The sequence below is a fragment of the Balaenoptera acutorostrata genome, chromosome 16 (assembly GCF_949987535.1).
Source record: "Balaenoptera acutorostrata chromosome 16, mBalAcu1.1, whole genome shotgun sequence".
Classification (NCBI taxonomy): Eukaryota; Metazoa; Chordata; class Mammalia; order Artiodactyla; family Balaenopteridae; genus Balaenoptera; species Balaenoptera acutorostrata.
This window is the reverse complement of record NC_080079.1, coordinates 25,224,016-25,251,108: the sequence shown is the minus strand read 5'-3', so window position 1 is coordinate 25,251,108 and position 27,093 is coordinate 25,224,016. Positions and strand designations below refer to the sequence as shown.

The window sequence follows — 27,093 nt, the reverse complement described above, 5'->3', positions numbered from 1 at the left end:
CCTGGGGGAGTCCTATTTTTAGCTGCTATGTTGGTGTTTCACCCAGAAATATCTCAGAGATAGAGGTGCTTCTCACAAGGATGAGAAAAAACTGCAGCTGGACCAGAAATTAATTTGTATTTATAGTTCAGACACCTACATGAATCCTTAATCTGTTTTTTTATGATTTTAGGGGAATTTATAGAATCGTTTAGATTGGAAGAAATCTCCAGTTGGTCATCAAGTTCCCTCTCCTTATAATGGCAGCACTGATTTTATTATCCTTAAAGCAGCTCTGATAGATGGGTATCAAGTCTGGCTCATGTTTCATGCATTTAAAAATGTGTATTCCCTACCCTGAGTATATTTAATGTGTCGGAGACAGACCGGGAGCTGCCTGTATGCCCAGGAGACCTTTTCTGAGTTCCTGACACACAGTCTTTTCTGGAACAGATGCCAAATATGTAGCATATTAAGCATTATATTGATGCCATCAAATCCAGTTTGCTTCAGGCTTCTGACAACTGGAAACATTTTTCCCAATGTGTACAGGGACCCAGGTGTGCTCTCTGTTCTGACATAATAACAGAAGGTCATTCCATCTTGGATCCTTTTGTCCTGCATACCTCCAGGGACCTGCCATTTCCCCCCCACCTCACCCCACCCCGCCACCCCAGTTAAGAAAGCCTGCTTGGAAGACCAATTATGAACCAAAAGATGTTTTGGGGTATCTCTAATATCTGCAGAAGTTTGTGAGGCACAAAGAAATGCAAGATGTGATCCTTACCTGCAAGAAATTTATATTTGAGAAGATTCCTGAGGTATATCTGGGAAGAAATGAGACTGGTCTCTATGAGCAGTGTGTGAAAATCCAGATCATTACTTTATGGTTCCACTTAGTGAAGGATACCCAGTTATGCATAATCATGTTATACTGGATACTGACAAAAGTGAGCGCCCAGTTATGCAGTATAGATGCTGTCTAGGACAGTATATAGTATGGTGTTTGCTGTTTAAAACAGCTGTAAGTGCCAAGGGGTAAGAGCAGGGGAGAGTAATAAGAACTGGCTCCCTCAAGGACAAAGAAGATGTGATTGGGCTGGACTTTGATGTGTTAAGTTGACTCATCCAGCCATTACCTAAAAATATGAATTGAGGAAGGATGGGATAGTGGTTGAGAGTGCAGACCTAGGTTTTGAGTCCTCGTTTTACCGGTGGCTGACTTTGTGACCTTGGGTAAGCAACTCACCCTCTCACAGCCCCAGTGACTCCAGCTGTAAAGTGGCGAGAGTAATAGTACCTGGTTGTTCGGGCTGTTGTGAGGATGAAATGAGGTGCCTCATTCAAACTGCCCAGGACAGAGCTGGACATGCAGTGTGGTAAGAGCTCACTGCGTGTGATGTTGGTGCTTCTGGGGTGGAAAAGGCACTGTGGAGACACAAGGGTGGAGTGATGGAAGGAGTTCCTGAGGGAGGCATATTTGGAAACAAGTGCAAAGGGCACTTTAGGCCGAGGGAAGATGGAGAGTCAAAGTTCTGGGATAGGGGTGAGTACATTTGGGATGTGGAGATGGAACTGAATAGCAGGGATGCATAACTGGCTAATTTGTGTTGGGGAGTGCCTTGGATAAGTTGGGTGGGGACCAATTATATGGTCTTAGAGAACAAGTACCAGCATTAAACTTGCTCCAGCAGACAACTATGGACTCTAATCGTGATAATGGCCACAATTCTCATGGCAACAGTGATGGGTTTTGAATGCCTGTTGTATTATTGTGTGTCCAGTCCTATGATGGGTCTTGTATTTTATGTATTATTTTTAATCCTCACAGTAATTCCTGTTACTATGCATGAGGCCAATTTTACAAACAAGGAAACTGAGGCTCAGAGTGATCAAGCAATATGGTCCAGGTCACAGAGCTAACCAGTGGCAGACTTGGGGCTCAAACCCATTCAGTCTGGTGTGAGAGGTGAACCCTGTATTCTAGCCCAGGTTGGTTGGCCTGCCAGGCCTACGTTCTATAGGATATTAACCAGTCAGGGGTGTGACACAGTAAAAGTGATGAGAAGGAAAGACAGAAAGTCCCCAGTCAGGGACTGGGGCTGAAGGAACCGTTAAGAGATGGTTGTAGTTTAGGCCCAAGTTACTGAGGATATTGGCAAGGGACAGGTGCTAGGGTTGAGGAGAAAGGAGTAAATGCATGAAATCTTTAAAAGGATCAATTTATAGGACTTGGCAATTGAATGTCTGTGTAGGACAAAGGAGAAGAGTCAAAGGTGGCTTTCAGTTTTCCATCCTGATCAGTGACAACTGCCAGGTTGGTGCAGCGGATCACTGCCTGGGGGCCTGTTAACCACATCACACCCACCCTGCTCCTACTCTCCCGCCATTTTCCCACCTCCCCACCCACACACAGAGCTGCCCAGGCTGAAGCTTGGACCATGAGACTCTAAATCTTGAACAGAAGGTGAAAATAAAACAGGAGAGAAACCCCATGTCACATAAGGGCTGCAGTTACCATTACAGAAAAACGAGGGACTCTAGTAATTCTTTCCTCCCCACTTTCACTCTTCTTAACTGTGCCTCTGGTGGGCACTGGCAGTTAGAGTGAAAGAAATCTTTCCCCCACTATGTGTTCCAGTTGGTTACTGCTGGTGTATTGGGAAGCTGTTGATTTTTGCATGCTTAATTTGTATCCAACCCACCACACTAAATAGCTTATCAGTAAATTTTCTGGGCTTTTTAGGTATATAATCATACCTTCTCTAAGAAGTGATGATTTTCTTCTTCCTTTCCAATAATTATTCAATTTGTTTTTGTTTCCTGACTCATCACTTTGTTTATAATATCGATATTTAAAAAAATTAGTTGGAATAACAAAAAAAATGTTGATTTTTTTGAGCATCTGTAGGAAGGATGGATTGCAAAAGATAGAGTGAATGGCCAGGAGGCTACTGCAGTAGAATCATGATGTTATGATGCCCAAGGAAATTGAAAGGAAGGTAATAGTCACAAGAGAAAATGGGCTGGCCTTGTTATTGTGGCCCGGGCACAAAAGATGACTTTCGGGCCTCAAATCCAAAGTTTGGTAATCTAGAAGTCACCGGGAACTTGACTCCGTTGTTAATAGAGTTTGAAGTTTACTGCAATCAATTCACCTGAAAAGAGGTGAGAAGATAGAAATTAATTAGAATTCTCAGGTTATAAACTGCTCCAGGACTGTGGATTTAAAAGAAATTAGCTGGTATTTTAATTTTCTTCAATATTGCCATGGTCTGATTCTTAACCTACCTAGAGGCAAAACATCACATACTAACTACAATTTATAAATGTTTTTTCCAGTTGACAAAACCATTTTCCATACATCGTCTCATTTGGTCTCCAACAACTCTGTGAGGTAGATGACGAGAGAAGTATGTAACATTTGCCCAGCAAGTTACAGTTTGCAAAATCCTCCCACCTACACAACCTCATTGAATACTCAACACTCGCTGATTTCTAACGTGCACCCAAAAGGTTTATCTAATGGTGGTTTGCTACATGCAGACTTTTCTTTTCGGTCTTTGAAAATGAAATTCCCCACGGAGAATGTCCTTCCTTGCCTTGTCCACATGCTGAACCTCTCTTCATTTCTCAAAACCCTGTTCAAGGAGGACATTATCTTTGCTCCTTCCTCACAAGAGAGAGGTAATGGACAGGGGTGGAGTGGAGGGAAGCTGAGCAAAGTAGCTCAGGAAGGGAGGACCCAGCCCTGTGGCCCTTGGGGGAGGAATATGGAGAGGATGGTTGACAAGAAGTCCTCTTGGCAATGCTGAGGGTTATGGAAACTTTGGTGTGGCCTTATCATCTTTGGCTTTCCCCCAAAGTAGAGGCAGTGGAGAAGGTTGTGTGAGGGTGTGTAGTGTGCTGTTTAGAGGATGACATTTCATAAGCAAACACACATACATGCATCTAGAGGCTCCCATTCTGCAGCTCCTGTTAATTCCTTTGATTTTAGGAGAAGGAAAGGGAAAGCTCCTTTGATTGCTTGCAGGATCTTTCAGTGAATTGTGTCCAGTTTTGCAATGGAACTCAGAAGGCATCTCGTAGAGGCTGAGAGAGGAGAGAGTTTCAAAGAGGGGGTAGGTCATCACTGTTGGCATCTTCCAAGAGTAGGACAGAGGGAAGGATGTGCCCACAAGGAAGCCACCCACTGATGCCCTTTTAGAGTCCAGTTCTGCGAGGTTGTTGGGCACAGAAGCCTGGCCACCAGGGGCCCAGAAGGGAAGAGATGGTGAGAGAATGGAGGAGGTAGACTTGGGTTACTTGTGTAAGACATTTGGCTGTGAAGGATTGGGGAAAAAGTTTTTTAAAACATACATGTAAACTATTATAAAAAATTCAAAAACATACATATAAACTGTTACAAAAGATTCAAAGAATTTAGAAACCCATAGAATAAACCATGCAAGACCTCTGTCCCTTTTCGTTGCATACCTGAGTGTAATGGAGTGACACGTGCTCTTTCAATCCTTGGTAAACATTTTAGAGAGAAAGGGCGAGATTAATGTGAATGTCAGGCATGAGTGCAGAGAGCAAGCCCAGAAGAAGGAGAGGAGGAGACTCAAGGTAGGCATATGTGTGTGTGGGGGGGGGGCAGGGGGTGTAGTATGTATGGTTTTATGTGCATGGGTGTATGTCTACATATGTTTATTCATCCACACACACTGGGAGAGAGGATGAAGGTGTCCAGCTCTTCATTCAACATGGACAGGAAGGAAGAGAGCATTTATTAGCACTGATGTCTTATGATGAAGATTGGGGTCTCTTAAGATACCTCTGTGTGTTCAGATCAAGTCATCTGCTGAGAGGGAGTGTGACCAAGGTGAAATTGGAGTCCCGAGGAAGGAGGTCGGGAGAGGATGCTGAGGAGGTGACATCTGGGTGTTCACAAGACATGAAAGTGAGGATTGCTGAGGAGAGGGAGGGAACACGTCACCGTGCACAGCTGGACTTAGTAATGGCTCCACTCTGCACGTCCGTTCTGCAGTTCCCTCCAGCAGCACTGGTGGCCTGGGAGCTGAGAAACTGGACAGTCGGACAGAGGTCGTACTGGGAGTGTGCACGACAGGCATGACAGAAGGTTGGGGAGGAGGGAGTTGAGAGTGTAGAGGGCACTTGGAAGTATTTGACTCTGGGGTAGGAGCTGGGGAAGCAAAACAGTAAAGCCAGGAAGAGGCTAATGGGCTGAGTGGAGCGGGAAGGTTGAGTGATTGTAGGTCCCAGGGAGGGCAGAGAGTGAAGGAGTGAGAGAAATAATAAGTTAGGAGTCTGCATTCAGAGAGGGGAACATGGAGCTGGAGCATTTTAAAGCCTGCTCTTGGATTAATGGCATTCATATTAAACTGGCTATGGAATTTCAGGTGTACTATTTCAACTGGATAAAAGAAAAAAAAAAAAACCAGTGCCTATAGTGGTGTATCAGACTCTATTTCCTGAATTTGTTTATGAAAATTTCCTTGTTATTGAAGCATCCCTTAGTGTCATTTCTGAAAATCATTATGTCTCCCAATGGCATGTATTTGGAGAAGTCTCGATTCATCTTTAACATAGACTATTACAGATGCTCTCTGACTTGTGAAATCCTTCCATTCTGCAAGGTCTGATACATCCTGAATTTATCCTAAGTAAAAAATGACTCAAGGTACATTTTTGTACCACCCCTCACCTTTTCTTTATAAAATCTGATCTTTTCAGATGTTTAGCTACCCATGTTGACCCTTAGAATAGCTTTGACTGGTTTGGACAAGACACCAAATATAAACTTAATTTTTTTCCCCACAGCCTTTCCTTTTTTCTGCCTGCTCGAGAGGGTTCTGGCTTTGCCCTCTCACTGTCAGGCCCTCCTCTGCACTTGGAGGGAGGTGTCTGTCCTTATCTGAGTAGTTCTCTTGGCTTTTGAGATACATAATCATTGTGACAGTGAAGGATGGATAGACGGGCAGCACATGAACGAAGTTTTTCTAGGAATTATGAAGTCAAGGATGTGGGAATAGCTGCAGATTATGAGGGAAGGAGGATTTTAAGAACTGAGGTAGATAATATACCCCCTTTATAGTAGTTGATACCAAGGAAGTACTGAAGTTAGTCTGAAATTACTTTTTTAGTAGCTTTCTCTGACCATGGTCCTTCTCTGTGACTGGGCCACATAGGTCTTAGTATCAATAGGCCTGCACTAGAATCATCACTTTCCAGTCAAGAATAGACCACAGTAAAAAAAGAGAGTAACCCCATGACCATTGAAATAACATGTGCTGATACAGTGATGATCCACGGGACAACAGAAACATTAGAAGACTGACAACAAAATGTCATTTCGTTATGGCTGTTGTTTTTCATGTTACCGTCTCACCTTATGGTCTTCTTTTGCAAATGAATCTATTTTGTATCACAAAACTTAATACAAAATTTTCCACTTCCTTAAAATTTTATTAAGTGCTTTGTAGAACAATTTGCGTAAGGTCTAATTTTCCAAGTTGGCGGCTGTGCAGCATAATGACCTCATATTTTTTCATCTAGTTTCATGCCATTATTTATATAAAGATGTGGTTGATTTGCATTCAGATTTAGGCAAATGTGAAAAGTGAGCATGTTTTTTTCTTCTGTAATTTTAGATCTAAAACAACATTGTTTTTCTGTTTCATTGCTGTCCAGTAAAAATGTAATGTGAGTGATATCTGTAACTGTAAATTTTCTAGTAGTCCCAATAACAAGGGAAAAAGAATCAGGTGAGATGAATTTTAATAGTGTGCGTTGTTCACTCTTTATCCAAATATTTATCCAAAATGTCATTTTAACATGAAATGAATTTTAAAAGTTATTAGTGTGATATTTTACATTTTGGGCATACTAAGTCTAGAGTATCAAGTATGTATTCCACATTTACAGCACATATCAATTCAGACTACCCATATTTCTAGTGCTTGATAAGCCACATATGGCGAGTGGCTACCATATTGACTGGCATAGATCTGTCTTACGGCCACGATTACTTGAATATCAGCTTGGCTGTTAAATTCTTTCTGATTTGCTGAGTATGTTTATATAGTCTGAATTTGAGTGGCAGAAAATTATTTAGTCATTTAGATGAATTATTCATTCATTCATTCACTCACTCATTTTTGTTGATTCATTCATTTATTCAAGTCATACTTTATATCCTAAATTTTAAGAAATATTGCACATGTTATAGAATAAAATAAAAGTGAATTTCTATATATTCTTGGAAGATGGAGTAAGCCCCCCTTTTTTCATTTGGGAAAAAATGTTAACGCAGAAAAATAGAGTGTAATAGAACAAAAGAACTCACTACCCATCCAGAATAGTAAAGACTAATGTTTTGTCGCATTTTTTAAAGAGGGTTATTATAAATGGTTTATTACTCAAACAATGAGGCTTTCTGGGGAGATCAGAGTGGCTGTCAAGCACATCCAAAAATGGCTTGAGAAAGAACAGGGGCAGGAAACTTGGTTGGGGTTTTTATGGTGGTTGGTGGTGAGGCTGGGGTGTGCATTTGTTTTTGATTAAAAAATAGAGTAGATCTTTCAGATCGGGTGAATGCCTCTTTGTACCCCTTCAAAGTCCGATTTTTTTCCCTGCCTTTCCTAGAGGCAACAACTACCATGAATTTGATGTTTATTCCTTCAGTATGTTTTTATGCTTTTATTGCAAATTGATGCATCTACAAACAACATAGAGAATTACTTATATTTATACACGTGGTAATATAGTACAGGTATTATTATTCATTTTGTTCTTTTTTCCCCACTCAACATTATATATATATTCTTAATATCTTTATTGGAGTATAATTGCTTTACAATGGTGTGTTAGTTTCTGCTGTATAACAAAGTGAATCAGCTATACGTATACATATATCCCCATATCCCCTCCCTCTTGTGTCTCCCTCCCACCCTCCCTGTCTCACCCCTCTAGGTGGTCACAAAGCACCGAGCTGATCTCCCTGTGCTATGCGGCTGCTTTCCACTAGCTAGCTATTTTACATTTGGTAGTGTATGTATGTTCATGCCACTCTCTCCCTTTGTCCCAGATTACCCTTGCCCCTCCCTGTGTCCTCAAGTCCATTCTTTGCGTCTGTGTCTTTATTCCTGTCCTGCCCGTGTCATACAGAGTGAAGTAAGTCAGAAAGGGAAAAACAAATACCATATGCTAACACATATACATGGAATCTAAAAAAAAAAAAGAAAAAAGGTTCTGAAGAATCAACATTATATTTTGAGAAATATTCATGAAGATACACATAGATGCTACAGGTAATTCTGTTGTATATTTCACCATATTTATCTACTATATTTATATTTTTACTATGTTTATTTTTTTACAATGCACATTTAGTTTTTCCCCCAAACTTTCACTACTGTAAACCTATTTCAGTGGGCTTTCTTGTACAAGGCTCCTTGTACACATAGATGGACATCCCTGTAGATTATGTACCTAGAGGTTGGGGAAGAACTTTCTAAGTGTAATGTCAAAGGTAGAAATCACAAAAGAAAAGAGTGATAGCTTTGTCTACATAAAGAGTTTGAAACATCATCAGTATAGCAGAAAACACTTTAAAAATGGAAAGGCAAAAAAAGAAAAAAAACCATTTGCAACAAATATGGCAGAGAAAGGATCAATATCTTTAGTATATAAAGAACTTTTGCAAATCAATTTGGAAAAGATGATCACCTCAATGAATAATTTGATAGAGACCATAAGCAAGTAATTCACAAAGGAAGAAATATGAATGGCTAATAAACATATAACAGTATGATTAACATTATTAGTAATCAGAGGAATGAAAATTAAAAGAATAACTATCCTTTTTCCTATCAGATTAGAGAAGTTGAAAAAAGATTGATTATACCTAGTGCTACTGAGAATGTATGGGGTAATAGATACTTTTGTATACTGTAGGTGGAGTTTGAATTGATGTAAACTTTCTAGAAGTGACTTTGGTAGTATGTATTAAAGGTCTTATAATGTGCAAACTCTGACTCAGAATTTGTACTTTTTAAGAAATTAATTCAGAGAAAATAAGTCAGTTGTGTATAAATGTTGTACTGAAGATGCTTAATGTAGTGTTATTTATACCATGTATAAATTTAAAGATGGACCAATTTTGAATAATGTATCATGAACTGAAGAATATGATTAAGTCAACCCAAGGTTAAACAACATTGTGATAATGCCAAGGATGCAGTTAATTGGAGGAAATTGGAAAGTCCTCCTAAGGAGATTACTCCTAACAAGGTTGAGCAGGGTCTTGAAGGATGAGAAGGTGTTTGACCAAGGGTGGAGGTGGGAGTAGGGAAAGGGCTTTCTGGAGAAGTGAGTGGCCAGTACAAAGGCAAGAAAGCTTAAAAGAGTCTGGTGGATCAGGGAGTGACAATGACTTAGCATCATGGGCTCACAGGGAACATGAAGGGGAGCAGAGTAAAGATGGAGCGCTCTCTGCTCTGAGCCCATCCTGTGATGTCATGGATCTATTTTTGCTTGGAAGCTTTTTAGATTTAATCACAAAATCTAAGTTACTTGGAGTTATTTCAACTTGAGTATGTAATTCCATCAGAGTATTTCTTATTTTTAAATTGAATTTGGCTTACTCAAAGCTATGCACTTTCTGAAGAATTTTCCATGTTAGCAAGATTTCCCTGAGCTACCTCTCATTGGCCACGTTGCATGTGTTAGTAACTTCGTTGTGTAGGGTCTTTTATGCAGCAGTTATCACTGTTGATGAACAGCTACACAGCTGCTCTGTTCTCCCCTGATCCCTCACTCCCTCTGGTTTGGCTGAGAGTGGTGGAGGAAGTTTGACAACAGATTGGAAGAGCCAAGAATGTGCTGGTCCAGGTCTGGAGTCACACTGGCCTGGGTTAGAATCCTGTCTCTGTAATTCATAAGTGTGTTATCTTGTGCAGGTTACTTAGCCTCGCTGAGCCTCAGTTTCCTCATCTGTGAAATGGAGTTGATATATGAGGATTACATGGATAATGTCTGTAAAGTGTTTTTCAGATCTTGTGGTATGTGTTCAGTAAGTGTTAGCTATTATAATTACTATTCTATGAATAATTGGAATCATCCTGCCTTTTCCTATTAATCCCCAACAGGTCATTCATATGATAGGCCTAATTAATTTTTTTATGGTTCTAGAATTTTCCTTGTATCTCCTACCTCAGTGGTACCTCAGTGAGAGGAAGCTGAAAGTTCATTGTCTGACCTCTTTACCCCAGGCTTTAAGGAGAAGAGTATAGGAAGCCTTGAGATCTCCTTCTAATTTAGACAATTTAGACAAGGCCTGAGGAAGGAGCCACTTTTAGGACCAAAAAATATGTGCTTGATTAAAGCATCCCCCTAGACTGTCTCTCTCTAGAGCCCCAATATTCATGCAGCCTAGTTCAGCCACCCCTGAACAAATCACCAAGATGCAAGGGTCCCAGAGAGAGAGAGATCCAGGGGAAAGAAACAGATGGACCCACCCAGGCAGTCTTTGCAGATGAACCCCTTGAGCCCTTGGGAAATGATGGACTAATATTAGTTATGGAATCTCAGGGGCCTTCCTTTTTAGGGTTGTCTTTCTCTGATTCTTATGGTATCATTTGTGCCTGTCCAGAATTGCTCTTATCACAACACATTGTTGAGTCACTTGTCTGTCTGTCTGTCTGTCTGTCTGTCTGTCTGTCTGTCTCTCTCTCTCTCTCTCTCTCTCTCTCTCTCTCTCTCTCTCTCTCTGACTCTAAATCCCTTGAGAACCACACAGTCTACAAGGACCAATATGGTCTTTTGGAATTAGGTTAGCTTCATAGCTCTAACACTGGTGAGCTTGGTCACCTACTTAACCTATTTCCCCATTTTGTAAAGTGAAGACATCTACTCATTGAAATAATTGTTATAAGGATTGGATATAATTTATGAAAAGTGACTGGCATAGAGTAGTTGCTTAAAATGGTAGCTGGTGATGATGAGAACAGTCACAACAGCAGTGGTGATGTCACTGGAGTGTAGCACAGTGCCTGTGGTATCCATGAGCACATGTTGAATGGATAGATAGACAAATGGTTGGGTGAATGGATGTCAAACAAATGTATGTTTATTTATTTATTATTATTATTTTTAGTTTTTAAAATTGATTTACAATGTTGTGTTTCAGATATACAACAAAGTGATTCAGTTATACATATATATCTATCTACCTATCTATCTTTTTCAGATTCTTTTCCCTTATAGGTTATTACAAAATATAGAGTCTAGTTCTCTGTGCTACACAGTAGGTCCTTGTTGGTTATTTATTTTATATATAGTAGTGTGTATATGTTAATCCCAAACTCCTAATTTATCCCTCTCCCTCCATTCCCATTTGGTAACCATAAGTTTGTTTTCTATGTCTGTGAGTCCATTACTGTTTTGTAGGTAAGTTCATTTGTATCATGTTTTTTTAGATTTCACATATAAGCAATATCATATGGTATTTGTCTTTCTCTGTCTGATTTACTTCACTTAGTATGATAATCTCTAGGTCCATCCATGTTGCTGAAAATGGCATCATTTTATTCTTTTTTATGGCTGAGTAATATTCCATTGTGTGTGTGTGTTTGTGTGTATACACACCACATCTTTATCCATTCATCTGTCGATGGACATTTAGGTTGCTTCCATGTCTTGGCTATTGGAATTTACTTTTAAATAGACGAGTAAACAATGAGTGGATTGGTTTCAACCCTTATCTTTGTTGACCTCAACCATATTTGATACTGTCAAACACATTCTACACTTTCTTCTTCCTTTATCTCAGGGCTCACAAGCTTGCTGATTCTCCTCCCTTGCTGACTATCCCTTCTCTCTTCTTTCTTGGCTCTTTTTCTTCTTTCCTTCTTCCCTAAATGGTAACCAATCTCCAAGGCATATCTTTGAATGTTGCTTTTACTGCTTTCTCCCTTGAGGATCTTGTTCTTTATTAAGGCTTCAATTTTCACCTTTATGTAGTTACAGTCCTGGTGGCTAATCTAGACTCTCCTGTATTTGGATTCATATTTCTTAATACTTGTTGGTCAAAAGGATGTCCTGTTGACTCACCCCTTAAAATTGAACTCTCCATCTTCCTGAAGCCAGCTCTGTCCTTGGCTTGTGTGTGCACGTTGTTGGTGTGGTGGCTTTTCCAGGTACCAAGAGGCTTCAAATACCAGAGTCATGTCTGACTCCTCCATCCTCTTCCCACCATGTCAGTTGCTGAGTCATGTAAATTCCATCTCCACATGCTCTCGCATCTGTTTCTAACCTTATATTTTTGCTCCCAGCCACTGTCTTGATTTAGGTCCTCATTTCTATTATCTTAGACCTGTGTTCTTCAAAGTGGAGCACTTAAGACAATCCACTGAGTGTTGGAAGAAAACATTAGAATTTATACATACATGCATGCATACATATATATATATATATATATATATATATATATTAATCTCAGTCTTTAAAATGTTCTATTTTATATATATTCAATATATTGTAAATAATTTATCGGAGTAGTACATATATACAATATATAAGAATATATTAATATTATTACTATAGTAATAATATATTATCCACCAAGAAACCCTCAATGGTTTCTACTGCCTATTATGTTGAAAACAAATTCATCTGCCTGTTACTCAAGACACATGCAATCCTCCTTTCTAGTCTAGTAAGTCTACAGGCTTCTGTGTTCTCACTCCTTACCTTTATACCTTTGTTTGTATTTTTCTCTTCTTTTACTCTCCACTTGCTGTAAGAAGCAGTACATGTGTTACATAAGAGCAAAATGGATATATCTCAGTCTTTGAAATGTTCTATTTAATATAGGTTCAGATCTTGGTTCTTCCACTTTCTAGTTGTTTCATTTGGCTAAGGCACTGACACTTCAGAGCTGCGATGTCCTCATCTGGAAAACAGGAATAATAACCATCGGTTCTCAGGTTTGTTGTGATGAGTTACTGAAATAACACATGTGTTGAGCTTAGCATCATGCCTGGCACATCCATAATACCTGTTCTATAAATGAGAGCTGCTGCTACTGCTTCTGATATTCTTTTTCCAGTTTTCTTTTGTCCAGTTATCCCAAATTGTGAGATTGTGCAGGAAAGTGTATGTTGTCATAATATAAATATGTTCAATAATGAGGTTGACATTTATATGACTATTACTACTCAGACCTCCTAACCAGCATCATGTGACTAACTCCTACCCATCTTGACATCGTTGGTCTCATTTTTCAGTAGGATTGTCCAATGTTATTAATACCCAACAGGAAGTGCAAATACAATGCAAAGCAGTTGTAAAGTGAAAATGTAAACTTTGCAAAAGATGTCAGGTCTCATGAAGTCAACACAAGTGATATTAGAAAAATGATGGAATCATATACAAAGGCAATGACAAATCAGCATCCGGTGGAAAAAGAGAAAATTGAACAAGTAAAGTATAGGTACCTCAAAAAAGAATGTTTTAAATATCAAAGGATTAAGAGGGGATTTGGGAGAAATTAATGAGGGCTTTGAATATTTCTGCTGAAGGAAGTCTTTTAAAAATAATTGGTCTGAGTACTTAACTAAGATACAAAAAGCATTAACCATGAAAGGAATTATGGGTAAATCTTACTACATTAAAATTAAGAATGCTCCTCAAAAAAAGTCAAAGAAAGCAAGTCACGAACTTTATATATCTTTATCTATCAGAATATATAAAGAATTTCAAGTCAACAAGAAAAAGACAACTCAGTAGAAAAACAGGAAAATGATGTATGTGAATAGGCATTTCTCAGAAGAGGAAACATGAATGATGAATGAACTTGAAAAAAAATGTTCAACCTTATTTTATAAGCAGAGAAATGAAATATACAACCTCATTGAGGCACAATTTTGCAGTTTCTAGAGGGATGAAAGTTGTTTATCTATTGCTCTGTTATAAATTACCACCAATTTCACGGCTTAACACAATATACATTATTTTATAATTTCAGTTAATCAGGAGTATGGGTATGGCTTAGCTGGGTCCTCTGCTGAGGAATGCCTGACAACACCAAGTAATGGCAAAGATGCAGATCAGTTTTTATACAACACTTTGGAAAATAATTTTACATTGTCTTACAAAGTTGAACATTGATGTATCTTTAAGATGCAGCAATTCTACTTTTAGGTCTACATGCTGGGAAGACTTGTACTTGTGAGCTAGGGAACATGCATGAGAATGTTCATAGCAACATTACTGGTAAAAACAAAACCCTAGAAACAATCCAAATGCCCACCAACCGGAGAATGAGTAAATTGTAGAATTCTTATCCTATAGAATATCAAGTGAACTACATGAGCAGAAACATAAAATGACATCAGTAAATCTAGAATCATCATGGTGAATAAAACAAGTCAAAGAAAATTAGGTACACTTGGATATATTTTTATAAAGCTCAAAGCAAAGCAAAATTAAATAATAGGTATATGATAAAACTATATGAAAAAATCTAGGGAATGATGATAATGGGATTCAGAATGGTGCTTACCTTGGCTAATGGTGACAGTTGTGTAGGCACAAGGATGGGACAGAGAAAGGGGTATACAGATTTAGGTATTGATAATGTTCTATTTCATAAGTTGGGAGATGGATTAATCACAAGCATTCATTTTGTTATTATGATTTGTAGTTGTATATGGTATAGATATTCTTTTATGTGGTTGTTAAATAATAAAAATTTAAGAATATGGTGTATTGCAAAAGTCAGATATATGAAGTCAAATTGTACTATAAAATAATGTTAGTTGTGTTAAAAACCCAATTATTTAAATTGGTTTTTTGTTCTAGTAATTAGTATATTATTACAATTAAAATATAAAAATTTAAGTAAGACAAGATAAACTTCTTTTTATGAGTTTTAGATGAGTTTTTCAAGGAAAAAAATCTCATTCAAACTTTTTTCCTTATTATTTACTATGAAAAATGATCACATTTCAAGTGGATTGACTTCAAGTGGCTTTAGCTATTAAATTTGTCCTTTGATAGTGAGGCCCTTTTCTAATTCATGAATACAAATATTATTGCTGCTACTAATACTCCTATGAAGATCTAAATGAACTGTTTCCCTCTCTATGGCCCACCAATGGCTCTCATCTCTACCTCTGAACCTACTCACACACTGCGCACCACTCCTACCACCTCTCTGTGGACCTGGCATTACTCTGTCTTGTTTTATGACTTATTATTTGTTTTTCCTCAACTGAATAGTAAGCTCCTTGAAGTTTTTGATCTTACTTGTCTTTGTATGTATGAAACTGGGACAATCACATGCATGGTATTGGTACTAAATAAAAACTTAGTTGACTGGCAGTTTTCTAGACCTGTTTCATTACAAGCTTAAGCTCAACACTATCATTATTTAACATGTGCAGATTCTTCATATACATTAAGTTGCTAGGTAAGGTACAAAGGTTGTTTAAGCCAACAGTCGTGGTAATGAAGTTTAGGCTGCTCTAAACAATTATATACTTTGTACAGGACTTCATAAACATATATTTGCATTTGGAAATAAAATCCCTTGTGAAAAGATCTCTCAAGAAAGTTTGTGTTAAAAAAAGAAGAAAAAAGAAAGTTTGTGTTGCTTATATCAGAAGGCACCAGAAGTATTTCCTATTGTCACAAAAATGGTGAAGGTTAGTGCATGCACATTTCTCGTATGCCTCATAAAACACCTAATCATCTACATCTGAAGCCTAGAACCACTGTGTAACCAAGTAGTTCCATGCTCATAAGGAAGTCAGCTGTATAATTCTGTTTTATCCCCAAATCCAGCATCTCCCATCCTCTCCAGGGGGCTTTACTACTTCATGACATCATAAACAAGATAGGTCCAGAGTTCAGTTTAGCTGACATTTTTGTTATAAAGCTAATAAACGAGAAAGCCCCAAGGTATCAGCTGTTATTTTTTCCTTTTCTAAAGCTGGATAGAAATGTAATATGTTTACAAAGTTTCTAATTTATTTTCCTACTAATGAAAACAGGCATTCCTAGATAAATTAGGCAATGTTCTGGAGTTGCCTTTATAGAGAGAGGGAAGCAATTTTGTTTAAACATTTAAATCTTAGTCTTTCGTCTTTAGTCTTTTGTTAAGAATTGTGGATGGGGGTGGGAGGATAGAAAAAGACTAAAACCAAGCAAAGAGGCAAAAGTGTATTGCATTTTTTTTTAATTATGGAAAAGAGTTATGTGTGCAATTAGAATTTCTGTGTTTAAGGAGGCTGTTGAAAAAGCCAGCATATTATTTAGTTGAGGACTGTAGTTTAAGAGTTATGCTTGCATTTTCATACTTACATGTATCAGTATGTACGTGCACATACAAGTAGAGTTTTCAGAGCCAATTAAGTGAATACATTTGAATTTAAAAAGGCATTTGAAACAACTTGAACTATCAGAAAGTCACTATAAACATAAAACTAAAAGATCAAGTGACTTCCTCAGTTACAAACAGTATACACAATGAAAAAGTTTAGCTCAAATCTGTGAAACTTATAGTACTGGCTCACTGGGGTGAATTATATACAAGCTCTGTTAACAGGAAGATTGTACCCAATGGTCTAATTCAAGTAAAAGTTCAACATAAATATATCTTACCTCTATTGACGTGTCCTACTAAAGTATGATGGACATAGTTTGCTGACAACATAATTGCAAGCAACAAAATTACTGAGCACCTAGAATGAGTAGAGAACAATAGTAGTTGCAAGGGAGCTATGGAATGATCCATTGTGGTTCTGACCTTAAAGGCTCATAATTCAATTGGAGAGAAAGAATGGACTCATAAAGATTAAATACTGAAGTAACACAAATGGCATCTGTTGACATTTTGGAAACGAGATTTTCTGTATATTCTGTGAAATAGGCTTTCTCAGAAGTAGTGGTTATGGGATTTAAAAAAAAAAATCAACTTCATCTTGAACCCATTGGGTGAGCAAGAGTGAAGGTAAGGTGGTGTCTCTTTCCTTAGAGTATGTGATATCCAAGCATCTGAGTGGGTGACTTTCACCCTGGCGGGTGTAGCTAAGTGTGTGTATTTAGATCAGGAGGAAAGCTGCCTGTTTCACATGAGGTAGTTAGTCCACAGTGTGAGGTAATTATTCCTAATGCTCGCGCAAGCAAATTGACGCATCCAGGGTGAGCAGAATCAATGCATTGGCATTTGCCAAGCTCAGATTCAGATTAAAATGGAACAAATTAGTTCCTCTTAGTCAGTTATTGCCTCAAGTAGGTGAGCTGAGGAAGAAGAGTGTTAGGGTGCACATTGAATGTGAACTACCTTCTGTTTTCAGCCGAAGAGGCAAATCAGAAGACACAGAATAGAAACAGACAGTGAATATAAAATTGTAGCTCAGTGGGGAAAGGAGTTCTGTGAGCAACTCAATTTCTTCCTCTGAATTGTACCCAGAATAACACTGACTCTTATTTGCATAGACTGTTCAGAATGTAGACTTTTCATTTATTGTCAGATTAAATACAAATACCTGAAGTCTGAGTGGTTCCATATCTGGAGCTTCCAATGTGGGGCTACAGACTGTCACCATGTCATGACAGCATTATTTGAAGCTAATACTGTAATTAATTTCTTACCACTGTACTCAGCCAATATTGACAATGAGCCATGCTGTTATCCAGCATAACTTGGCAGAGACTCTTGCAGCCAAAGAATCCATAACCATGTCTGACAGTCTGTCCAACTGAGAGACTGGGCTGTCTAGAAAGAGAATATCATTTCAAGGATGGACGTAGTACGATTAATGCTATGCTCAGCCAAAGGGAAGGCTAGTCTTTTGGTGTTAATAGCCCAGTACAACTGTTCATAAAATAATTTAAAGCGTGAGGCATGCTACAAAGTAATATTGATGTGCATTATGCACAAACTGAATAAATAAAGAAGTGCCGAGCTGAAGATGCTATCTTTTGTTGGTGGGGAAATAATAAACTATTTATGATTTTCTGATGATATTTCATTGACATATGGTTCTTCTAACCCAGTGACAAATTAATTGACTTGGTTTAAAAAGAAATGGATGCAGCTTAGTGAAGAAGGACAGGATATGTATTACAAGGCAGCTGGTTCTGCCACTGCTGGCTTATGGAGACGAACAGCTAATGAGTCTCTGTTGCATAAGATAGATTCTCTTTATAATAGAATTGCATGCTTTGTCTCTAAATGGGGTTATTATACACACCATTGCACAATGTTTGAAGAGCTTAGTTGGCCCTTGTAGAGGGTTAGGAGAGAAATAAATTGGAAAACAATCGTACTTAAGACCTTCAATCCATCAAACATTCCATGTTTATCTAAATTACTAGCACGTTCTCCCCAAATACAAATCTGTGTGATACACACGGCTAGAATGTTAATGCTGACCAGCTTTCACTTTGCTTTTATCAAAAGCTAGTTTTTTTGTTGTAAGCATAGACCCAAGTTCACGCACGTTGAAGCCTGCCAGTGCATTTCAACCAGAACCCTCCATTCCCTCTCCCACTGTCTTCGTCACTGAAGTTTCATTTGGTATTCTTTCCATCCACCATGAATGCACATGCATCACTTCTCCTGGGTTATTTCACCCTCAGAACTTTTTGACTTTGAATACTCAGACAGTTTTCATGGTTATTCACTCAGTTTCTTCATTTCCCCTCCACACTTGTGGGCCCTGACTGTTCACTCACTCAGTTATTCTTTAGAATAAATCCATTTCAATTCATTTTATAGCCTCGATAAAACCCCAGGAAGTTATAGAAGAAGACAGGATAAGTGGCAACATTGTCCACTCTGTATATGAATATTGCACGTCCTGTTAGAGGACACGGCAAGGCTCATTCAGATGGGGTGGGTCAGGAGAAGTGGGAGCTGAGTTGGGCTCTTACCTCTGATACCCTCTCACCTGGCTTTGAACCTGACTCCATTCTTCTATTGATGTAATCGTGTAGCCTTTAGGAATTATGTAGCTCAATTTGATCCAGATTCTTTCAGGGTTGTAACACGTCTTCAAGCCCCAGAGGAAGTGTTGCATGGGAAAAGTGATCCTTGAGTATATCATGACAAGGTTTTTGACTTGTTGAAGAATTGGATGCACCACTCATTCCTGTTGACCTTGGGATTCTTATCTGTGAGATGAGGTAAAGAGATTTGCTTCTTCCAGTCTTTTCTGTGACTCTTTCCACCCTCCCTACCAGGAGCAATTGAAAAGAATTATGCCTGTGAAACATTAGACGGTTCTCGGAGGAAGATGGCCTTTTCGGTTTAAGACATTATTGTATCCCAAACCAGATTGTTTCCTCCTCGTCACTGGGAGATTCTTTACTTTTCAAGTCGACTCGTACTCTGGGTATAGAGAAATGTGAGATGACAGAAATGGACAAAACAGTTTCATGGGCTTCCCCACATATTTATTACCCTCTCCAAATTGAATCTTGAAGCCTTGTCAGAAGTGTTATTTTTCCAACAGAGCAGGCATTAAGTGGCTAGAGAAAATAAACTCCCTTCCTGATATCTTTCTCATTGCTTGCTACATCCATTTACTGGGAACATTATATTGTAAGGTGTGACAGGAGGTATTGTACAACAAAGGAAAATCACCACTTTGTAATTCTATTTGTCCAGGTTTTCTTCTTTTGCATGGACTTTTGGGTTTCCGTGTCATTTCTGGAATTATTTCTTAAATGGTGAGCATTATTATTATTTTTTAACGTCTTTATTGGAATATAATTGCTTTACAATGGTGTGTTAGTTTCTGCTGTATAACAAAGTGAATCAGCTATACGTATACATATATCCCCATATCCCCTCTCTCTTGCGTCTCCCTCCCACCCTCCCTATCCCACCCCTCTAGGTGGTCACAAAGCACAGAGCTGATCTCCCTGTGCTATGAGGCTGCTTCCCACTAGCTATCTATTTTACATTTGGTAGTGTATATATGTCCATGCCACTCTCTCACTTCATTCCAGCTTACCCTTCCCCCTTCCCATGTCCTCAAGTCCATTCTCTACGTCTGTGTATTTATTCCTGACCTGCCCCTATGTTCTTCAGAACCTTTTTTTTTTTTTTTAGATTCCATATATATGTGTTAGCATACAGTATTTGTTTTTCTCTTTCTGACTTACTTCACTCTGTATGGCAGACTCTAGGTCCATCCACCTCACTGCAAATAACTCAATTTCTTTTTTTTATGGCTGAGTAATATTCCATTGTATATATGTACCACATCTTCTTTATCCATTCATCTGTCAATGTACACTTAGGTTGCTTCCGTGTCCTGGCTATTGTAAATAGAGCTGCAATGAACATTGTGGTACATGACTCTTTTTGAATTATGGTTTTCTCTGGGTATATGCCCAGTAATGGGATTGCTGGGTCGTATGATAGTTCTATTTTTAGTTTTTTAAGGAGCCTCCATACTGTTCTCCATAGTGGCTGTATCAATTTACATTCCCACCAACAGTGCAAGAGGGTTCCCTTTTCTCCACACCCTCTCCAGCATTTGTTGTTTGTACATTTTCTGATGATGCCCATTCTAACTGGTGTGAGGTGATACCTCATTGTAGTTTTGATTTGCATTTCTCTAATAATTAGTGATGTTGAGCAGCTTTTCATGTGCTTCTTGGCCATATGTATGTCTTCTTTGGAGAAACGTCTATTTAGGTCCTCTGCCCATTTTTTGATTGGGTTGTTTGTTTCTTTAATATTGAGCTGCATGAGCTGTTTATATATTTTGGAGATTAATCCTTTGTCCGTTGACTCGTTTGCAAATATCTTCTCCCATTCTGAGGGTTGTCTTTTTGTCTTGTTTATAGTTTCCTTTGCTTTGCAAAAGCTTTTAAGTTTCATTAGATCCCATTTGTTTATTTTTGTTTTTATTTCCATTACTCTAGGAGGTGGATCAAAAAAGATCTTGCTGTGATTTATGTCAAAGAGTGTTATTCCTATGTTTTCCCCTAAGAGTTTTATAGTGTCTGGTCTTACATTTAGGTCTCTAATCCATTTTGAGTTGATTTTTGTGTATGGTGTTAGGGAGTGTTCTAATTTCATTCTTCTACATGTAGCTATCCAGTTATCCCAGCACCACTTACTGAAGAGACTGTCTTTTCTCCATTGTATATCCTTGCCTCCTTTGTCATAGATTAGTTGACCATAGGTGCATGGGTTTATTTCTGGGCTTTCTATCCTGTTCCTTTGATCTATGTTTCTGTTTTTGTGCCAGTACCATATTGTCTTGATTACTGTAGCTTTGTAGTATAGTCTGAAGTCAGGGAGTCTGATTCCTCCAGCTCCGTTTTCTTCCCTCAAGACTGCTTTGGCTATTCGGGGTCTTTTGTGTCTCCATACAAATTTTAAGATTTTTTGTTCTAGTTCTTCTTCTGGGACCCCTATAATTCAAATGTTGGTGCGTTTAATGTTGTCCCAGCTGTCTCTGAGACTGTCCTCAATTCTTTTCATTCTTTTTTCTTTATTCTGCTCTGAGGTAGTTATTTCCACTATTTTATCTTCCAGGTCACTTATCCATTCTTCTGCCTCAGTTATTCTGCTGTTGATTCCTTCTAGAGAATTTTTATTTTCATTTACTTTGTTGTTCGTTATTGTTTGCTCTTTAGCTCTTCTAGGTCCTTGTTAAACGTTTCTTGTATTTTCTCCATTCTATTTCCAAGATTTTGGATCATCTTTACTATCATTACTCTGAATTCTTTTTCGGGTAGACTACCTTCATTTGTTTGGTCTGGTGGGTTTTTACCTTGCTCCTTCATGTGCTGTGTATTTCTCTGTCTTCTCATTTTGCTTAACTTACTGTGTTTGGGGTCTCCTTTTCTCAGGCTGCAGGTCCGTAGTTCCCATTGTTTTTGATGTCTGCCCCCAGTGGGTAAGTTTGGTTCAGTGGATTGTGTAGGCTTCCTGGTGGAGGGGACTGGTGCCTGTGTTCTGGTGGATGAGGCTGGATCTTGTCTTTCTGGTGGGCAAGACTGTGTCCGGTTGTGTATTTTGGGGTTTCTGTGAACTTATTATGATTTTAGGCAGCCTGTCTGCTAATGGGTGGGGTTGTGTTCCTGTCTTGCTAGTTTGGCATGGAGTGTCCAGCACTGGAGCTTGCTGGTCGTTGAGTGGAGCTGGGTCTTAGCATTGAGACAGAGATCTCTGGGAGAGCTCTTGCTGACTGTAATTATGAGGGACCGGGAGGTGTCTGGTGGACCAATGTCCTGAACTCAGCTCTCCCACCTCAGAGGCTCAGGCTTGACATCAGCTGGAGCACCAAGACCCTGTCAGCTACATGGCTCAGAAGAAAAGGGAGAAAAGAAAAAAAATAAAAAATAAAAAAATAAAATAAAGTTATTAAAAATATATATATATATTATTAAAATAAAAAATTAATTAAAAAATAAAGAAGATAGCAACCAAACCAATAAACACATCTACCAATGATAACAAGCGCTAAAAACTATACTAAAAAAAAATGGACAGACAGAACCCTAGGACAAATGGTAAAAGCAAACGTATACAGACAAAATCACAGAAAGAAGCATACACACAATCGCAAAATGAGAAAAAGGAAAAAGTATATATATATTTTATATATATATAAAAAAGGAAGAGAGCAACCAAATCAATAAACAAACCTACCAATGATAATCTCTAAATACTAAACTAAGATAAACATAAAACTAGAAACAAATTAGATGCAGAAAGCAAACCCCAAGTCTACAGTTGCTCCCAAAGTCCACCACCTCAGTTTTGGGATGATTTGTTGTCTATTCAGGTATTCCACAGATGCAGAGTACATCAAGTTGACTGTGGAGATTTAATCTGCTGCTCCTGAGGCTGCTGACAGATTTCCCTTTCTCTTCTTTGTTTGCACAGCTCCTGGGGGTTCAGCTTTGGGTTTGGCCCCTTCTCTGTGTGTAGGTCACCCTCTGGCATCTGTTCTTCACTCAGACAGGACGGGGTTAAAGGAGCGGCTGATTAGGGGGCTCTGGCTCACTCAGGCTGGGGGCAGGGAGGGGGTATGGAATGTGGGGCGAGCTTGCGGTGGCAGAGGCTGGCATGACATTGCACCAGCCTGAGACGCTCTGTGTGTTCTCCCGTGGAAGTTGCTCCTGGATCACAGGACCCTGGCAGTGGCGAGCTGCACAGGCTCCCAGGAGGGGAGGTGTGAATAGTGACCTGTGCTTGCACACAGGCTCCTTGGTGGCTGCAGCAGCAGCCTTAGCATTTCATGCCCATCTCTGGTGTCCGCGCTGATAGCTGCGGCTCGCGCCTGTCTCTGGAGCTTGTTTAGGCGTTGCTCTGAATCCCCTCTCCTCACGCACTCCAAAACAGTGGTCTCTTGCCTCTTAGGCAGGTCCAGACTTTTTCCCAGACTCCCTCCCAGCTAGCTGTGGTGCACTAGCCCCCTTCAGGCTTGTTCACGGAGCCAACCCCAGTCCTCTCCCTGGGATCCGACCTCTGAAGCCCAGCCTCAGCTCCCAGCCCCCGCCCACCCCAGCGGGTGAGCAGACAAGCCTCTCAGGCTGATGAGTGCTGGTCAGCACCGATCCTCTGTGCGGGAATGTCTCAGCTTTGCCCTCTGCTCCCCTGTTGTTGCGCTCTCCTCCATCACTCCATAACTTCGTCACCCCCTCCCCCCCGCTACACCCCGTCTCCGCCAGTGAAGGGGCTTCCTAGTGTGTGGAAACTTTTCCTCCTTCACAGCTCCCTCCCAGAGGTGCAGGTCCCATCCCTATTCTTTTGTCTCTGTTTTTCCTTTTTTCTTTTGCCCTACCCAGGTACATGGGGAGTTCCTTGCCTTTTGGGAAGTCTGAGGTCTTCTGCCAGTGTTCAGTAGGTGTTCTGTAGGAGTTGTTCCACATGTAGATGTATTTTTGATGTATTTGTGGGGAGGAAGGTGATCTCCAATTCTTACTCCTCCACCATTTTGAAGGTCCTCTCGTGAGTTTATCTTGATATTTGTTTCTCCAGAAGCTTATCCCATCTGACTAATTTTTAACTTGCATACACTCTTTTGAAAGTAGAGCCATGTTATTTGTTATAAATTTTCTGTAATTTGGCTAGGGAAAACTAAAACAAATGGTAACAATGACTGGTTAATGAATTTTCTTTTACCTATTTTTTAGATGACATTTATGTTCTCTGGCAAAAACAGATTATTTGATGACAGTGGTAAGATTAGTTAGTTCTAGGTAAAAATTAGTTTCCAGTTGATTGGATGTTTATTTAATGAGAGGGCATTTACTTATATTTTTTTTCCTTAAACATAATTAATTACCTTAAGGAAGTAAATGTAAAAGTACAGAGACAAATGAGTAGACACGCTAGTCTTTTTTTTTTTTTATAAATTTATTTTATTTACTTTTCACTGTGTTGGGTCTTTGTTGCTGCGCATGGGCTTTCTCTAGTTGCAGCAAGCGGGGGCTGCTCTTCGTTGCAGTGCACGGGCTTCTCATTGTGGTGGCTTCTCTTGTTGCAGAGCACGGGCTCTAGGCTCACAGGCTTCAGTAGTTGTGGCACGTGGGCTCAGTAGTTGTGGCTCACGGGCTTAGTTGCTCCACGGCATGTGGGATCTTCCCAGACCAGGGCTCGAACCCATGTCCCCTGCACTGGCAGACAGATTCTTAACCACTGTGCCACCAGGGAAGCCTGACACGCTCGTCTTTATCAGTGTTTGTTCAAGTGACTGCAGTTCAGAGAAATGGGAATCCAGAATTGAGACGCCTTAGAAATAAATCTTGGCTCATGTGTAATATCTTTAGTTCAAGGATCTGAAAACATGTTACAAGCAATTAAACTTCAGAGTAGAAATGGGAATTCTGTATTGCTTATTGGTTTAAATAAGTCATAGAATTATGATTTGCTTTGGGATCCTAGGAAGTCCTTTCTTTTAGTTCTACAAATTTGTATATCTTAGGTTTCCTGGATTTTTACCTACTCCCTCAAACCAGTTCCAGATCTCATTTCTTCTCATGCTATGTTTCTTAAAAGACTCACTTCTTTTTTACTTCTGACTTGTTCTTCAGTCTCTGTGACCTTTACCCCCATATGTTACTCCAGCCTTTCTGACCGAGGTTGCTTGGTCCTCACAGCCCACCCCAGAGGCTGTTTTCAGTCCTTCTCCTGTTTCTTCTCTTTATGCCCTTTGATATCACTGATGATTCAAATCTTTCCTTCCTTTTAAAATGTCTGCCTTTTCATGGTTTGGGGTAAATTATTCTCCCTCATTCTCTTTCTCTGGGTCTCTCATACTTACCTACCCCTTATATGCTAGTTTTCTCAAAAATCTGGTTGCCTTGGCCCTCCTGTAAGCCATCCCAGTAGACAGATCCACTCCCATGGCTCTGGATGTGATCCACCTCTACTTCCAACATGCTCCTCAATTCTCAAGTCTGAGACTTTATTTTCAACTTCTCTTCTAGGTAGTCCCACAGGGCCTCAAGCTTAACATTTCAGGAACCCACTGATCATCAGCAGAGAATGTAGTAACAGTTCCCTTCCCCTCTCCCTATATCCTCCCCTCTCCCAGCTTGTCTGCCTCCAATGCCAACACCTCCACCCCCCGAGGTGTCCACGGTAGCAACCTTGAAGTCCTATTGGCTCCTGTTCCTTCCTTCCTCCCTTGTCTGGTCATTCACCAAATCTCCCTGATTCTGCCTCAGAAATGTCTTCACATCTACCTACTTTCCATTCTAGTGGCCTTGGGTCCAGCTTTCTTCATCTTCTGCTTGTACTGGTCCCCTGAGCAGTCCCCTCATTCTGTTCTCTGCTTTCCTGCTGGAGTTATTCTTCTGAAGACAAACCCAGGCATGGCTCATCCTTGGCTCCCAGTTGCTTAAAGGATGTGGTCTCAAACCACATCGCATGTGCCAGCCTACGCACCCAGCATTTTCTCTTCCTGTACCTGCCTATTGTACCTGCTGAGCCGGACTCACCTCTCCCCTGTCCTATCACTGAACCTTGGCCTAAAAAGCCCTTCTTTTCTCTCTCTGCTTGGGGAAAACTCCTACTCATTCTTCAAGGGACAGTTTAAGTGACATTTTTGTGAACTCTCCCCCAACTCCTCCAAACAGTTAGTCACTCCCTGCTATTACTGGCCACAACACTTTGTAGAAATCTTCTGTCACCATCCTTGTCTCTCAGTCATGTGACATAAGTTTAGGAAGAGAGGGACTATCTCTTCCTCATTTGTCTTATTATTTGTATCCAAATGCTAGCACATCCTGGGCCCTTGATCAGGGTTGGGATATGCACAACTTTTTAAAGTTGAAATATGGTTGATGTAGAATATTATGTTAGTTTCAGGTATTCTACATAGTGATTTGTCATTTACATACATTATGAAATGATCACAACACTAAGTCTAGTAATCATCTGTCCCCACACAAAGTTATTATAATATTATTGACCATTTTCCTTATGCTGTATGTTATATCCCCATGGCTTATTTATTTTATAACTGGTGGTTCATACCTCTTAATCCCCTTCAGCTATTTCTTCCTCCCCCTACCTGCCTCCCCTCTGGCAAGCACCTATTTTTTCTATGTATCTATGAGTCTGTTTTATTTTGTTTTTTAGATTCTACATTTAAGTGAGATCATATGGTATTTGTCTTTCTCTATCTGACTTATTTCACAAAGCATAATACCGTCTAGATCCATCCATGTTGTTGCATATTGCAAGATTTCAATTTTTTATGGCTGAGTAATATCACTTTGTATACATATACTACATATTCTTTATCCATCATCTATCAATGGACACTTAGGTTGCTTCCATATCTTGGCTATTATAAATAATGCAGCAATGAACATTAGTGTACATATATCTTTTTGAATTAGTGTTTTTGTTTTCTTCAGGTAAAAACCCACAAGTGAAATTCCTGGATCATATGGTAGTTCTATTTTTAATTTTTTGAGGAACCTCCACACTCTTTTCCAACTTACAAATTGGCCACACCAATTTACAGTCTCACTACAGTGCACAAGTACTCCCTTTTCTCCACATCCTCGCCAACACTTTTTATAGTCTTTTTTGATGATAACCATTCTGATAGGTGTGAG

At 39.4% G+C, this 27,093-nt stretch overlaps 1 protein-coding gene across 1 annotated transcript in view; it reads left to right on the top strand.

Moving 5' to 3' along the window:
• Positions 1 to 27,093, top strand: part of CFAP58 (cilia and flagella associated protein 58) — a 122,934-nt gene that overhangs the window by 81,877 nt on the left and 13,964 nt on the right. The gene's annotated exons all lie outside the window — the stretch shown is intronic.